Source organism: Melopsittacus undulatus, chromosome Z, assembly GCF_012275295.1.
Source record: "Melopsittacus undulatus isolate bMelUnd1 chromosome Z, bMelUnd1.mat.Z, whole genome shotgun sequence".
Classification (NCBI taxonomy): Eukaryota; Metazoa; Chordata; class Aves; order Psittaciformes; family Psittaculidae; genus Melopsittacus; species Melopsittacus undulatus.
Window position 1 is genome coordinate 67,537,493 of NC_047557.1, and position 12,683 is coordinate 67,550,175.

The 12,683-nt window shown below is 42.4% G+C and overlaps 1 long non-coding RNA gene across 4 annotated transcripts in view; it reads left to right on the forward strand.

The window, feature by feature from the left end:
• The first annotated feature begins 1,007 nt into the window (after positions 1-1,007).
• Positions 1,008-12,683, forward strand: part of LOC115945298 (uncharacterized) — a 32,970-nt gene continuing 21,294 nt past the window's right edge. The window contains exons 1-3 of one of the 4 annotated variants that reach the window (XR_004079664.1): positions 1,008-1,026; positions 1,685-1,732; positions 3,215-3,277. This is a non-coding gene — a long non-coding RNA (uncharacterized lncRNA). Of the gene's footprint in view, positions 1,027-1,082; positions 1,252-1,477; positions 1,733-3,214; positions 3,278-12,683 lie in introns of those variants that run through there. The other 3 variants (XR_004079662.2, XR_004079663.2, XR_004079661.2) reach the window with 3 other exon arrangements.

Genomic DNA, 12,683 nt, shown 5'->3' on the forward strand with positions numbered 1-12,683 from the left:
TGCCAAGACCACCACTAAACCATGTAACTGAGGCTCATATCTATACAGTTTTTGAACACTTCCAGGGACAGTGATTCCACCACTTCCCTGGGCAGTCTGTTCCAATGCCTGATGACCCTCTCTGTAAAGAAATATTTCCCAATATCCAATCTAAACCTCCCCTGGGGCAGCTTGAAGCCGTTTCCTTCTTGTGCTATCACTTGTTACTTGGGAGAAGAGACTGACCCACACCTAACTACAACCTCCTTTCAGGTAGTTGTAGAGCACAATAATGACACCCCTGAGCCTTCTCCAGACTAAACACTCCAAGTTCCTCAGCTGTTCCCCACCACATTGGTGCTCCAAGCTCTGCACCAGCTCCATTGCTCTTCTCTGGACAGGCTGCACCACCTTTCTTGCACAACGTATCTCTTGCAGTGAAGGGCCCAGAACTGAACACAGGATTCGAGATAATGCTTCCAGGTATCAGGGAATCTACTTATTACCGCTTGTTTCTCTTTTGGTCATATAACCCTACCTAGAATTTTAAGGGAGTACCACTAGGCAGCAGCCTCTGTCGCATCAGCAAAGCAGCAGTGCTCCCACACTGCCCTATTTCCCCGGTGTCCATGCAGCTGAACAGTTCACAGCTTCTGGCTAATTGCACCCCTCGCCCTGTGCTCCGCGGTCGGAGCCGGGACCGCTGATGGGGCGAGGTGCCCTCACAATGCCTGTGTGCCCATATCGCCCGGGCCCCGTCTGCGTGATCTCACCGCCCCGCATTCCAGGGCTCTGCCCTCCCTCCCGGGTCCTGCTGCGCTCCTCGGCGGCCCGGGGACCTGCCTAGAAAGCGAACTAGCCCGGGGCCGACACTCCACCCCTACCCTCACCACTGAGGCCCTGTCCCGCCTATAGTGCGGCTCCCCCTCCTCCCCGCCCACCATTTTCTTCCCTCCCAGGCAAGCGCAGGCACAGGAGACCGCCTCCGTCTCCCTCCCCTTCTCCTCAGATGCCCTTTGCTGCTGCTGCAGCAGGGTTATTATTACAGTATGTGGCTGTTCCCTGTTCTCTCCTCCCTTCTTCCTCCTCCCCGCTCCCCGCCCCTCAGCGGTCGACCGCTGCCTGCGCGGGGGGGACAGCTGCGGCCCGCCCCGTCGCTCACCTCAGCCCCCTTCTACCCCCGGCTCTGGCCGGCAGAGCGCGGAAGCTACCCCGACTCCCAGACGGCGCGGGGGACGCGGGACTGCGGATTATTGCCGACTAAGCAGTCTGGTGCTGCAGCGGCGGTCGGGGGGGCGGGGGGAACTTGTATGTGTGAGGAGGGAACGGGCGGGAGAGGGGAGAACTGGCGGCCGGCCAGCTGCCATCAGAATTAGCTCATTGTTCAATATAACCAGAGTTGGCAACCAAACCCCAGCCGGGGGGGAGGGGAGGGGAGGGGAGGGGAGGAGAGGAGAGGAGAGGAGAGGAGAAGGGAAAGGAAAAGGGAAAGGGAAGGGGAAGGGAAGGAGAAGAAGAAGGAGAAGGGAAGGGGAAGACAGATTTTCCCCCAGCCACCCCCACCCCTTTTTCTTTTTTTCTCCTAGGCTGCACTTCAGAAGAGGTGCAGTCATTCTTCCCCACACCCCTTACCCTCTCTCCACTCCCCCAACTATAAATTCCCTTCTGTAGGATGCTGCCCTTTTTTAATCCACATTTGTTTCAGATCATGTAGAAAGGACAGAAAGTGAGCAGGGAGCGGGGGCTTTTATCTGTAAGTATATGCAATTCCAATACACAATTTTTTTTTAATTATTATTAATCTTTTCTCTCTCTCTTTGTCTCTGTTTCTTTTAATTTTCTTTTGCCCTTACTTAGCTGGACTTTGCTGCAGCTTGCCTTTCCTCCCTCTCGGTGCACATTTCAAAACAAGCTTTCTTAAAGAAGATGGGAAAACATGCAGCATATGTATTTAACTCGTTGTTTTTATGCTTTTATAGGATGGATTTCTAGGCTGGGCATTTTTCTGCACACATAAAATGGGAGATGAGAAGTGTTTTGGGTTTTTGCTTCGTTGTTTTGTTTCATCTTGTTTTAAGGGTTTCCTTTTCCTCGCTTTTGCGCTCCACAAACACCAAAATGCATTTCTGAACCTAATGCACTTTTTTAGCATGCATGCAAGACTCTAGTATTGGTTTTTAATCTCTCTTCTTCCCCGTTGTAAAACGAATCTCCCTCTTCTCCGCCCTGACACTGGATTCCTCTCAGGCTGCTGGGGTTTATTTTTAGAAAGCAGTCATTCTTGCAACAGCCTTTTGCGTTTTTGCGTGCACAGCAGTTACATTTTGGGTAGTTTATTTGAGGAAAAAGAAAAAATAATCAAAACAACCGTGTCTTGGGGAAGTTATGTGCTTTTTTCCAAACCTTCCTGTGTACATTTATAGATAAGAGATTGCAGTTTTAAATACAATATGTATGTACGCATTTGTATGTAAACATATGACTCATACTTAATCACATTTCATATGTACACACTGTAGGTAAGACATGTATAATCAGTAGGGGAGAACTTTAGTTTTCGTAAGTATGTGAAAAATCATGAAAAGGTATGCTATAAATTTGATCAGTTAAGACAGCTGTAATTGAAGATATAATTTAAATAAGGAAGAACCAGCTTTTTTTTTTTAATATGTTTCTTTTCTGCCTATTTAAAATAGTGGGGTGTGTGGGATAAGGAGAGAGAAAACCTGAGGTTATGTAATGCACTGCCATTCCAGAAATACCTACTCACTGGGCCATTACATTGTGAAAGCCCGACACTGTTATACTTGTTTTGTCATTGCAAAAAAGCATACTTTGGAGTATGCCTGGGAACAATGGACCACCTTTACAGTAAGCAGAGGGTGATGGGGTTTTGTCTTTTTGTCTGATTTTTGGGTGTGTTAACCATTAACATGTTAACATATAGGGCTTTTCAGAGATCTGCCATGCTCTAAGAATAACATAGAGTTCTGGAAATCCAGATACCAGGGATTTCTTTGTCCTGTATTTAAAACTACTGACCACTGAAGTGCAGAGACACATGATATATAAGCATACATGTGATTAGAATAATTTGCATAACTTAAATCTTACCCACTGAAGCTTATACTTGGCTCACCCACTGTTACGTTGGCAAAAAAAAACCCCAACCTATTAAATATTGCAACAGTTGGAATTACTTTTTTTTCATTTTTTATTTTTAAATTGTTTTCAGATTGTTCTCCTTGTGCTTCTTGAGAGAAACTGCAGCCCCAAGACTTAACAGAATCAAAAAATGGTAAGAATTAGTTGCTTTAGCAAAGATTCAATATTTTTTTAATAAATATAAACCTTCTTTCCCCATTCCCAATACTCATTAATAAATACAACCTTTATAAGACTTACTCTTTGAGGCAATGGGGATTAGCCATGCAATGACTGATGTACTCTGAAAACTTCCACATGTTGGGTCTTTGATATTCTTGCTTTTATTTGAATAAAAATCTAAAATCCCTCTTTGTGCAGTAAGGCTTATTTAATTGAAACAAGAAATGTTTAGATGAAATGTTTTCCTGTGAAAAATACACATCATAATACATGTAGGAATGCATGCGGACAAAACATTACCCCATAATTTCATCCCTGACACCTTCATCCCTAAAAGAAGAAATAGATCATTGCACTTAGTAAGTGAGGCAGGTTTAATGTTAATATATCATGGAAGTATATAAGATGCAAACTAAATTTTCTTGTTTGATAATTTTTTCAGAAGGTTAGCCTTTCTTCACTAGATGGTCTTAAGGTCCTTTCCAACCCTAACTATTCTATGATTCTATTATATGAATCTGCTCCAGAAAAAGTGGCTAGGCTTGAGCCTAACTGAACATACACAAAAGTCAATGAGTTGGAATGTATTTATTGTTCAATATTCATAGACTGCTGTGAGTTGGAAGCGACCTTAAACCTCACCTAGTTCCAACCCTCCTGCCGTGGGCAGGGACACCTTCTGCTAGACCAGGTTGCTCAAATTCCCATCCAACCTGGCCTTGAACACTTCCAGGGCCAGGGCATATTCATCAATAACCCATTTCCTTCAGTGCAAATTGTGTTTATATTTTTACTGATTAAAGTCAATTTGTTATGTTATTGCTGACAGCTACCTAATTAAAAGGATGAAACATTCTACATCTAAATATTCTCTAAATATGGTATTCCTGAGAAGGACTATCTTTGAATCAGCAAGCTAAAGAAAATTGTTTTTCACAGAAGTAGTACATAAAGTAAGCAGAATTAGTTTATATGCTGTGTAGTCATAAAACATTCTTGACTGAAGGTAGAAGTATCACTGAAGCATGCACTGATAAAAATGTAATATAATTTGGGTGCCATGTGATTATACCATGGTCAAAAATCTGTTGATTTATATGGAGCAACAGCTTGTCTTATGTAGAATTGCATAGGGTATACATTAGCTTAGAATATTTTCTTAAGTGTGAGATTCTCAGGGGCATACTAAGATTATGTTAAATTAATTTCAATAATTATGTTCTTGTCTGGTTCTTTGGGGTTGTTTTGATTTGGGAGGGAGGGATAAAAGGATGCTTAAAATAAGCAATACTTCTTCTATTATAAAAGCTTTTTTCCTTTTGGGTTCCTTGTTTTATATCATTCCTATCTGCAAAAATAAACTTGCATATTCTGGAGTTTTAGTCTATTCTGGAACCTACTTTCATCAAAGTGCTTTGCTCATCTGTATATAAATGAATAGTTGGGTGTGGGGAATTAAAAGGGAAATGATTCACTGAAACTGTGAATAGAAATCATGTTAAAATACATTTTGTTCACACAACTGTGGAATATTCTATAAGGCAACTGTTTTCCCACCAACACCAAGGTGACTATCAGCCCACATTTTTAGATTATATGTAGGCTGTTATGTGCAATATATACCTATCTATGGAATAAAAGATTATTTTTAGTTAGGCATAAAATAGTGAGTTATTTTTACCAGCAGATGGTTCTATAAGTTTAGCAAGGCTCCTGTAGTAGTCAAGGAAATCAGTTTTGTAAAGTCAGTTTCTGGGCCAGAACTTAAAATGCAACTTAGAGCTATCCAGAAGCAGAATATAAAATGTAGTTATCTCTCTGTCTAGTCCTGTTGTTTGTTTTGCAGTGAAACATAAGTAAAAATCTCGGTTGGTTTTGGAAAGTTTTTTATTTGTTACGAAAAGGCCTAATTCCACTTTTTTGTGACTGTAATTTTCAGTGTAAAAAAGACTAGGTTTTGCCCTGCTTGCAAGGTTGCTTAATATGTGATAATTGGCAGAATCTCTTCCCCTACCCCACTCTTTTTTCCCTTTTTTCCAGTTTTGGCATGGTAACACTGAATGTCATTTTAAGTCAAACTACTGACATACTTTCCTTTCAGCAGTGGATGCACTTGTCTTTGGCATAGTTCTTGTATTTATTGCAAGTGTCTACCCATTCTGATTTGCAGGAAAACTTCCTTACATATCAGTACTTTCTACACTGAAATACATGATTGTAAAAGTGCTTACTTTGTTTTTAATATAGCAGCATAGGCAAAGGCTCTATTCTACTCTCACTGGCCAGTGAAAATTTTGCTGCTATATTTCACCAGGCTGAACTAAACCTTAAAAAAATGGGGACAAATGGCATGCTTTATTCATTTGCTAAATGGAAAGAGCATTAATGGTTTAGTTATGATTACAGTAAAATTAAGAGTGACTAGAATAAATTTGTTAAGCGAGGACATGTGAATTCTTTAGTTTACTATCTTACTCTCTTTCTTAAATTTTTATTCCATAAAATGCTTCTTAAACTGCTTACGATTAAAAGCATATAATTTAGCAGGTTAGTTTTCAATGCTGCTTCTCCTTTTCCCAGACTTGGAATTAGGATTTCCGCATACCTGGTTAATTAATCTTCCTTGGAGCTTTATAATAATATCACCAGTAATTTAAAAAGAAATAGAAATGCAGAAGGGTGTACTTTCTGTTTGTCTTAAAATTTTAAGTTGTGAACATTTTGAGCCATTTTACACAAGAACAACTGCAATTTGAGGATCTGCCCGTCCTTTTGTATAAGTTTCTTCAAGTGGCACCTGAAAGAGAAAAAGTACCTTTTATATTTCTGTGCAGTCTATAAATTCAAAGGTGATATTTATTGCTATTTTTCTTTGAAATGCTAGAATTTGTATATACCACCTTCATGGAAAGTGCTGAACATCATAAAATACAAATTTAGATTTTAGTGTTAATGAAGGAAAAAAAGAAGTTCTAACTAAAAAGAAAAAAAAAGTTTTAAAATTGATTTGGCCAGTGTCATCTAGTCACTGAAATAAAGGATCTTTTCAGAAAAGCCTTCCTGCAGACATGCGGCCGTGCAGGTCTCTGGCTGCAGTGAATGCCTGAGCCCGACACTTGTATTGAAGGGAGCCAGTGACACTGCCTGTGTTCGCTGTGAGCAAATAAATTATCTGCTCAGGCAGGTGGTTGAACTGAGGGAGGAGGTAGAAAGGTTGAGAGCCATCAGGGAATGTGAAAGTGAAATAGATTGGTGGAGCCACACCCTAAGGCAGGGGCAGAGGGAAGTGGTTGAACAAGTGATGGATCCCCTTCCCTCCTACCATCAGACAGAAGGAGAGAACTTAAGGGGCAAGGATGTATGGAGGGAGGTCCCTCCTCGGAGAGGCAAGCGAAAACCCTCACAATCCCTTCCTCCCTCCCAGTTGCGCTTGAATAACAGGTATGAGGTCTTGGAACTAGAGGGCCAGGTAAATGGAGATGGAGAGCTACATCTATCTAGTGAGTCATCTAGGGCTTGTCACTCACCCCCATACCTTAGAACTTCCCCAGCCAAGAAGAAGAGTAAGTGTGGTGGGTGACTCCCTTCTGAGAGGAACAGAAGGGCCCATTTGTCGATTGGATCCATCCCACAGGGAAGTCTGCTACCTCCCTGGGGCTCGAATTAGAGATGTTAAAAAGAAACTCTCTGATCTGGTGCAGCCCTCTGACTACTATCCGCTGCTGGTTTTTCAGGTTGGCAGTGATGAAATTATTACAAGGAGGGCAAGGGCAATGAAGAGAGACTTCAGGGCCCTGGGACGGCTGGTTAAAGGGTCTGGACTGCAAGTGGTGTTTGCCTCTATACCTGTTACAAGCAAGGGTGAAGAGATAAATAGGAAGATTCTGCAGATTAGTGTATGGCTACGTGACTGGTGCCATAGGCAGGGTTTTGGATTTTTCAATCATGGGCTGCTGTATGAGACACCTGGTTTGCTGGTGGCAGGTGGGATCCACCAGTCCCAGAGGGGGAAAAGGGTTTTGGGGTAGGGGTTAGCAGGGCTTATTGACAGAGCTTTAAACTATATATGAAGGGGGGAGGGGATTTAACTGAGCGTGTTAGGGACAAGCCCAAGAGAAACATGCTAGGGCTTCAAGGATGGCGGACTAGGGAGGACTATCAATCTATTGTTTCATTTGTGGGAAAGGATAGCTGTTCAGACCCTGTCCCACAGGGGAAAAAGGGTACTAGGACAAGAGTTAGCAGAGCTAACTCACAGACCTTCAGGTTAGATTCAAAGTGCGAGGGGGTCGTAGCTGAACTAGTGAGGCATTGTTCTACTATTAATGAAGACCAAAAGGCCTCCTGCCTCCCAAGGGTGCCATCAGCGTGCTCTGCTTGCTCCCTGAAATGCCTGTACACCAATGCACGCAGCATGGGGAATAAACAGGAGGAGTTAGAAGTCTGTGCGGTCTAAAGGTTATGACCTAGTGGCAATTACAGAGACGTGGTGGGACAGCTCACATGACTGGAATGTTGTCATGGATGGCTATGTCCTTTTTAGGAAAGATAGGTCAGCAAAGCAAGGTGGTGGAGTTGCTCTTTATGTGAGAGAACGACTAGGATGTGTTGAGTTCTCTCCAGGGGCAGATGAGGAGCAAGTGGAATATCTGTGAGCACAAATTAAGGGACAGGCTGGTACGGGTGATACAGCTGTGGGAGTCTATTATAGACCTCCTGATCAGGACGAATAAGTTGATGAGGCTTTCTACAGGCAACTGGAAGTAGTCTTGCGACTACATGCCTTAGTCCTCATGGGGGATTTTAACTACCCTGATATTTGCTGGAAGACACACACACCCAATCATTCACAGTCTAGGAGGTTCCTCCAGTGCATTGACGATAACTTCTTAATGCAAATGGTGGACAAACCAACTAGGAGAGGAGCGCTGCTAGATTTAGTACTCACCAGCAAGGAGGGTTTGGTTGAAGTGGTGATCGTCAGTGGCAGCCTTGGCTGCAGTGACCATGAGATGGTGGAGCTTAGGATCCTGTGTGGGAGGAATAGAATACCTAGCAAGGCCACAGTTCTGGATTTCTGAAGGGCCAACTTTGGCCTGTTCAATCAACTGCTAAGGGGAGTCTCATGGGAAAGGGTACTAGGTGGTAAAGGGGCTCATGATAGTTGGTCAGCATTCAAGGACCACGTCTTCCAAGCTCAGGATCAGAGCATTCCAATGAATAGGAAATCAAGTAAGGGATTTAGGAGACCAGCGTGATTAAACAAGGAGCTGCTGGGCAAACTCAAGTGGAAAAGGAGAATCTATGGATTATGGAAGGAGGGGCTGGGCACTTGGGAGGAATATAGGGCAGTTGTTAGAGGATGTAGGAAGGCAATCAGGACAGCTAAGGCCTCCTTGGAACTTTATCTTGTTAGTCGGATTAAGGACAATAGAAAGGGCTTCTTCAAATACATAGCAAATAAAACTAACACAAGAGGCAATATAGGCCCACTGTTGAACGAGGTGGGTGCCCTGGAGACAGAGGATACAAAGAAGGCAGAAGTGCTGAATGCCTTCTTTGCCTCTGTCTTTACTCCTGCAGACTCCCCAGGGGCCCCAGATTCCTGTAGCCCCAGAATGAGTCAGGGCAAAGGAGGAGTTTGCTTTGGTAGATGAGGATTGGGTTAGGGATCAGCTGTGCAATCTGGACATCTATAAATCAATGGGTCCGGATGGAATGCACCCATGGGTGCTGAGGGAGCTGGCTGAGGTCATTGCTAGGCCACTCTCCATCATCTTTGGTAAATCGTGGGAAATGGGAGAGGTGCCTGAGGACTGGAGGATGGCAAATGTCACACCAGTCTATAAGAAAGGCAAGAAGGAGGACCCGGGTAATTATAGACCTGTCAGCCTTATCTCTGTCCCTGGAAAGGTGATGGAACAACTTATTCTTGACTCCATCTCTAGGCATACCAAGGATGAGGGGGTTATTAAGAACAGCCAACATGGTTTTATGAAGGGGAAGTCATGTTTGACCAACCTTATAGCCTTCTATGAGGAAGTGACTAGGTGGAGGGATGATGGTAGAGCGGTAGATGTGGTTTTTCTTGATTTCAGTAAGGCATTTGATTGATTTCAGTAAGGCATTTGATACTGTCTCCCACAGCATTCTCATAGATAAGCTAAGAAAGTGTGGGCTTGATGATCAGGTAGTGAGGTGGATCAAGAACTGGTTGAAAGGAAGAAGGCAGAGAGTTGTGGTCAATGGCACAGAGTCTAGCTGGAGGTCTGTGACTAGTGGAGTCCCTCAGGGGTCAGTGCTGGGACCAGTGCTGTTTAATATTTTCATCAATGACCTGGATGAGGGAACTGAGTGTACCCTCAGCAAGTTCGCTGATGACACTAAATTGGGAGGAGTGGCTGACACACCAGAAGGCTGTGTTGCCATTCAGCGAGACCTGGACAGGCTGGAGAGTTGGGCAGGGAGAAACTTGATGAAATTCAACAAGAGCAAGTGTAGAGTCTTGCATCTGGGGAAGAACAACCCCATGTACCAGTACAGGCTGGGGGTTGACCTGCTGGAAAGGAGTGAAGGGGAAAGGGACCTGGGGGTCCTGGTGGATAAGAGGATGACCATGAGCCAGCAATGTACCCTTGTGGCCAAGAAGGCAAATGGCATCCTAGGATGCATTAGAAAGGGTGTGGTTAGTAGGGCAAGAGGGGTTCTCCTCCCCCTCTACTCTGCCTTGGTGAGGCCGCATCTGGAATATTGCATCCAGTTCTGGGCCCCTCAGTTCAAGAAGGACAGGGAATTGCTTGAAAGAGTCCAGTGCAGAGCCACAAAGGTGATTAAGGGAGTGGAACACCTCTGTTATGAGGAGAGGCTGAGGGAGCTGGGTCTCTTTAGTTTGGAGAAGAGGAGACTGAGGGGTGACCTCATCAGTGTTTACAAATATGTAAAGGCTGGGTGTCAGGATGATGGAGCTAGGCTTTTTTCAGTGATATCCAGTGATAGGACAAGGGGCAATGGGTGTAAACTGGAGCATAGGAGGTTCCATGTTAACATCAGGAAGAACTTCTTTACTGTAAGAGTGACAGAGCACTGGAACAGGTTGCCCAGGGAGGTTGTGGAGTCTCCTACGTTGGAGATATTCAAGGCCCACCTGGACAAGTTCCTGTGTGATGTACTCTAGGTTACCCTGCTCTTGCAGGGGGGCTGGACTAGATGATCTTTTGAGGTCCCTTCCAGCCCTCGGGATTCTGTGATTCTGTGAAAAGTGAGAGTAAAAAAGTCTTACTTTCCATTTTCTTTGATGTCAAAGAAGACTTAGCAAAACAAGGAAAGGCTCTTTTTTTAAAAAAATGGTCAATGGTTGGTTTTAAAAAAAGTAATCTAAGATATTTTATACATCTGACAAAGTGGTCTGTTTGCTTCTAAAACACTCAGCTGTATCCTCTTATCTTGCCTGCATTGCAGATAATTTCTATAAGTTAGACTTAGTTCTGGGAGTTTGCAGTAGAAGTGCTAAGGAATTTAAACTAGTAACACTAATAAAAGTATGTACCACTAAACAAATACATCCTTAATAATTTAATTTTGACCTACCTGAAAATTTGCAAAAGATATTCTGGAGTAGCTCATTAGTTTAATTCTAATTTACCATGATTAGATGACTTTCTTCTGAAGCACTAGTGGTGTAGTATCTCTAGGCTAGGTGTTGTGCTGTGTCATCCCAAAGGAAAAAGGCCCCTGAAGGAGGTCATTTGGGCTGAACACATCCTGTGGTTCATCCTTGCCTGAACTGTACTAGTTTTGAGGTTATTCTACCATTTGCATTCTCTGCACTTTTAGTCTGCTTGGGGAAAAAAGAGGAAAATGGGATGATGGCCTCTTGGAGGGAAAACAGTCGGGGGAAAAGATTTTCTTCATTAAGTCAGAGAGAAATGAGAACCTGCCTTTGGTTGAAGGAAAAAAAAAATAAAAATCACCACCCCATTTTTTTTTTTGCAGTTCATAGTGAAATACATAATATTATTTAAGTTAGGTGAAGATATTTATGAGGCAAAACTTATATTTAAGATGTTGTCCTAGTCTAGCCATTGCAAACCTTTTCCCAATGAGTCATATGCTATCTTTACACATTCTGTAATATTCTGTGCCTATAAAATAACTTCACTTTATTTGGAAAAGCCATTCCTAACTTTAGGATTATCTGTGGAGAATGGAGTCTCATTCTTATATTGGTCTGACAGAGCAAGGCATTATTTGAGCCTTTTATATGCTCTGTGAAGTAAGAAGAACTAGTTAGTAGGATGAAACATTATGTCCTTCTTTGTTGATTATTGAGACTGGTACTGGAATTGGAATCTCCTTTAGGATAATTGAGAACAGCTCTAGATCTATGTTAGATCCTCTTCTGTTCATGTGTAGCCATGGGCAGAATTTGGTCAAGAGAAATAATTGAGAGGGATGAAAGCTAAGCAGGAATGTGTATATTGTGCTTTTTTATTATGCTTACATACTGTGCATGAAGAATACATTGGGTGAAGTTTGCTCAATGCTACTCGGGTCCTGAAAACTTAAGGTGAATTAAAAGCCTTTCCAGCTTAGAAAATAAGTAAGCAGAAATTCTTCTGACAAGTCAGATGTTCAACTGCACAGAAAAAAATCCGTCTTTACTTGTTTCTGACCAGAAAAATTTGAAGGACAAGCTATTTTTTTTGTCCAAAGCTGTAGATATTGTGGATATTTCAGTGGTACAGTTCATATACATGTTAAAAGACAAAAGCTCTATATATGTGTGTTTATACCCAGTCACAAACATGTTTGTTCTGGTTGCCGAATTCTATAATGAGCACCAGCATACTTTATCTGAACAGAGCTGTGTTGACAATGGGATTGTAATGCTTTGGCCACGACAAAAGTTTAATGAGCTTTTTTGAGAAAATCTGAAATCTTCAAAAATCAGAAGTAAGAATTAAGCTACACCTTGTAATACTACAGTCATGACATTGGGCACTGGGATCTCAAAACAATCTTTTCTCCTTTTTTTTTTTTTTTTTTCCCATCAGAAGGCAGCTTCCCCACAGCTGAGTTCTGGTCCTTGTGTGTATGGCTAAAGAGGTGAGAGGGACTACACTTAATAGCCCTAGAATAACTTAATTAACTTAATTCAGTTGCTATCATAGACTGGGACAGGATATTTCAATAAAAATATTTTTGAATATTTGTATTTTGTTTTTATTTCAAATATTACTCACCTCATTAAACCAAATTGGTTGAGGGTGCAATCTGGAAAGGTGCAAAAATATTCTTTTCAAATGTTTGATGCAGATTAATACTATGAATCACTGTTTGAGTGTTACATGAAATTCAATTTAGACTGTTGGTCTGGC